The sequence below is a fragment of the Dreissena polymorpha genome, unplaced genomic scaffold, assembly GCF_020536995.1.
Source record: "Dreissena polymorpha isolate Duluth1 unplaced genomic scaffold, UMN_Dpol_1.0 chrUn012, whole genome shotgun sequence".
In the NCBI taxonomy this organism is placed as follows: Eukaryota; Metazoa; Mollusca; class Bivalvia; order Myida; family Dreissenidae; genus Dreissena; species Dreissena polymorpha.
The window spans coordinates 116,801-121,572 of record NW_026273326.1 but is presented as its reverse complement, the minus strand read 5'-3'; positions in this window follow the sequence as shown (position 1 = coordinate 121,572).

The window sequence follows — 4,772 nt, the reverse complement described above, 5'->3', positions numbered from 1 at the left end:
CTTCAGATATACCATATTTGGTGTGCATGTGTATCTAGACAACACCTTTTCATGGGCATAAAATGTTTACCCCCGTGACCTTGCCCTTGAACTTAAGATCAGTGTTCAGGTTTCAAAATCTGCGACCGCGATTCGAAAAAGGCTCATACCTACTGTGCCACTTCAGATATTGCTTTCATATTTGGTATGCATGTGTATCTGGGCAACACCTTTCCATGAGCATAATGTTTTTACCCCTGTGACCTTGACATTGAACTTGAAGTCAGCGTTCAGGTTTCCAAATATGCGACTGCGATTCGAAAAAGGCACATGACTACTGTGTCTCTTCAGATATTGCTTTCATATTTGGTATGCATGTGTATCTGGATAACACCTTTCCATTCATATACAATTTTTTTACCCCTGTGACATTGACCATGAACTTAAGGTCAGTGTTCAGGTTTCAAAATCTGCGACCGCGATTGAAAAAAGGCTCATAACTTCTGTGTCCCTTCAGATATTGCTTTCATATTTGCTATGCATGTGTATCTGGACAACACCTTTCCATGCGCATACAGTTTTCCCCCTGTGACCTTGACCCTGAACTCGAGGTAAGCGTTCAGGTTTCCAAATCTGCGACCGCGATTCGAAAAAAGGCTCATAACTACTGAGTCACTTTCATATTTAGTATGCATGTGTATCTGGACAACACCTTTACATGCATATACACTTTTTTACCCCTGTGACCTTGACCTTGAACTTGAGGTGAGCGTTCAGGTTTCGAAATATGCGACTGCGATTCGAAAAAGGCTCATACCGACTGTGTCCCTTCAGATATTGCTTTCATATTTGGTACGCATGTGTATCTGGACCTCTTCCATGCGCATTAATTTTTTTAACATGGGGTCCGCGTTCAGGTTTCGAAATCTGCGACTGCGATTCAAAAAAAAAGCTCATAACGTCTGTGTCCCTTCAGATATTGCTTTCATATTTGGTAGGCATGAGTATCTGGACAAGACCTTTCCATGCGCGTAAATGTTTTACCCCTGTGACCTTGACCTTGAACTTACGGTCCGCGTTAAGATTTTGAAAAATCTTATGTGGTAATCTCCGTCGTCCGTCCTGGCCAATATCTCCTCCTACACTATTTGCACAAAAACCTTGAAACTTACACACATGGAAGCTAGGAGCATATGGGCGACAGTGCACTGTTCGAAATTTTCATCTGACCCCTGGGTCAAACGTTATGAGGGTTGGGGTGGGGCAGAGATTTTCACTCATTTGTGTAGGTTATTTTACATTAAAATCTTCATTTCTACACCGATTTACTCCAAATTTATACTGAACATCTCTTATGACTATACGACTATACGGTCAATCTTAACTATGCATGACCCCATTACCAACCCTGGGGCATCCCTGGGTCAAAATGTGGCGTGGGGATACGGGTCGGCCTCTGCCGCGCCATTTCTAGTTGAAGATATTTTTAGCCTTGCGGCATCTTCGATTGATCTATGCTAAGTTGTTCAACTGTTTTCAAAATATCACAGTAGGAAATTTGATTGGAATGAAAGCCAATACCACGTGTATATATATTTTCTTTTATGTGAAAACCATGCATCAAAGCTGGATATCAGTTGAGCTTCTGTTTCAGGTATAAGTTTAATTCGTTTGCGTTTTCACATTGAATACCATTTACAATTCTTAAATCTCTTTCTACGAATTTTGAAAGCAATTACGATAGTTGGCGTAATTGCATTTGAATATGATACAAAAGCTTCGTCGAAATGTGCTTTTGTATAAAAAATGTACATATCTTCCTGCTTAGCGTACAACCTGCAGGTGTTCAGTGTTTACGTAGGCGCATAGTGACTTGATTTATATTTCAATATCTTGATGGCGAAAAGGTTTTAAAATGTGGATGATTATGTTACATGGGATAAAATAAAATAAACATAGAAAAAGGGGTATAAAGTGCATTATGATGGCAAGCACCCTTGCAATATATAGATTGACCTAACTGGTGGGCTCACACAGTTTATTGAGAGCCCGCAATAACTGGTTTTCAACTAAATCAAAATCACCGCCTACTTTGCAAAACAAGCTTGTTTCAAATACCTTATACCGTCTAAAACAATCGTAATATGAAATTACCGTTGGTCAATATTTGATCACTGATCAATCAAAGTCTTGTTACGTTTGATTTGGGACAGCGACTTCATATTTGTTTAATAAGGATTAAACGGAATGTTCTATGCCCCTTTTTCATGTTAAGATACGTTTATAAATGTTGGTAACAAGTATTGAAATTCTAAAGACAATACAACATGCCTGAAATAGAAAGTTGATTTGTTTCGTAAATATTGGTTTGAGCATTTTTTACATTCCGTTATTTAAAATACAATATCAAAATCGTATTATATGGGAAAGATATGCGTTATCCCACACATTGCTTGCATACGTGTACACATTTTCGGTTAAAAGAAAATGAAATTGCTTTAGCGCATCTCATGTAAAAACGTTCACATTTTGGAGAAGCGATATGCAATGGCGTTTACCTGTAATGTGTTAATCCTTTAAAAGCTATATTATTGTCAGCGATAAAACCATACTCTAATTGCATTACACAATTATAAAACTGTCATGTTATTGTAACGACGTTTGCATCTTTATAAAGAAACTTATTTGCACAAGAAGGTCGGTGGTTTTGCGAAGATGGGTGAACAGTCTGAATATGAAATAAAAAAAGAAGAGACGAAGAAATTCCCATTTTTAGTGATAATAAGATTAAGTCGAATATGAAATTCGACAGTTTTGAGGTTCTTTTTATTTTGCAACGTACTGTTGTCTTACCATATATTATTTATCCAATTACAGTGCGTTAACAATTATGTGGACTGATCGGACATGATTGCAAGCGTGATTTTCGACGATAAGTGAAACACATATTATTGTATGCTCATTTACGGTCGGGTCAGTAACATCTTTAACACACATAAAGATAACCGCTCCATGTTTTATGTGTTAAGCAGTTCAAAGTCTGAACTTAGTTACATGGAACGAAACGACAATTAAAATACATGTACCAAAGTATTGACATCGTATTCATATGATATGTCAGTGCTCCAGCTAGGATTTGAAAAGGGCAGGGGGCTTTTTTGTCAAAAGGGCACTTTCGACGCGCAGTAGTTTGTCAAAAGGGCATTTTCGACGCGCAGTATTTTGTCAAAAGAGCGCGCGGGTGTTTCTGGAATGCTTCCTATTGCATGTTAATTTATATGTTATAAATAATTGTATTATTTCCATTCTTATTAAACCATTCAAATATAATGTCTACAATGAGGATTAAAGTAATTACAATCTTATAAAAGATTTATGAAAAATCAAATGTGTAAAAAAAAAAAAAAAAAAAATAATTTTTTTTTTGGGGGGGGAGGGGGGCAGGGCGGAGATTCGGGGGGGGGGGCAGGGCGGAGGTTCGGGAGGGCAGGGCGCGGCGCCCTTCGATTAAGGCCTAGCTGGAGCACTGTATGTAATGTGACACGTAATGAATATGCTATTTCAAAAACCTTATGTTGATAGTTCGGAGTTTGACAACCGGCTTCCTGTGATATTTTCTAAAGAAAATCTTAAGATTTAAAAAAAACATCACGCGCGCAAGATATATAACACGTATTCTGTTTAAACCGACTTTAATATAACATGATATTTTATTAAACTTGTTCGTGCATCAATACTCGTATGCGAGTGCGCCCTTTAGATAATTTAAATATTTTATATGGGCTTATTTTTTAAATGAGTTACAGTCTGAATAAACAAAATAAGCGGATGGCAGGGATAAATAGCCATGACGTCAAACGACAGGAGGCAGCACTTAAACATAATGCTTTACGATCAATACAGGATAAGGTTTATTGATGACATCATTGTTATTCAACACTATAAATATCAAAAAGGTGAACAAGCAAATTTTGAGCATAGAATTAATTTGTATGTCGTACACATATATTTTGTACAGCCCAAATACATATTTTATTGATGTAGTAACTTGATAGTTCCATACATTCGGAAACTGACGAACATGCCGTTAAATTATATACCATATTGTATAAAAAATGTTAATAGCAATTAAGAGCAGAAATATGTTGTGTATATTATCGGTTTATGCATGTTCCATGCGTGCATGGACTTTGCATGTATGTTAAAATTGTAAATTGATGCGCATTGAAGTACGTTGTTGTCGGTAATTTCACGAATGTCGATCATACTAAGGCATATATCAACTCAACAGAAGATGTCACAGTGACATACTTAAAGTTCTAATTGTTTAATATATAGTCTAAAACCAACAATTCTAAAAAATATCACTTAAGAGTCATTGTAAGTACCAGTGCAATAAAATCCTCAACTGAACGTGTCAGCACAAATGCATAGACATTCTCAAGAAACATTCTCATTACATATGCAATATCATCCTCAACAGACAGTGTAAGTAGTAATGCCATAAAAAATATCAAGGGACGATGTCAGTACCAATGCAATTTTATCTTAAAAGACTGTGTCAGTAATGCAATGACATCCTCAAGAGGCAATTTTAGTACCCATGCAAGGGTATCCTCGAAGAGCCAGTGTTAGTACCAATGCAACGCTAACAATTTACCAATGTAATGACAACATCAAAAAGATGTGTCAGTACCAATACGATAACATATCATGAGACAGTGTCAGTATCAATGCAACGATATCACCGAGCAACAGCGTCAGCACAAATGCAATGACATCCTCAAGCGACA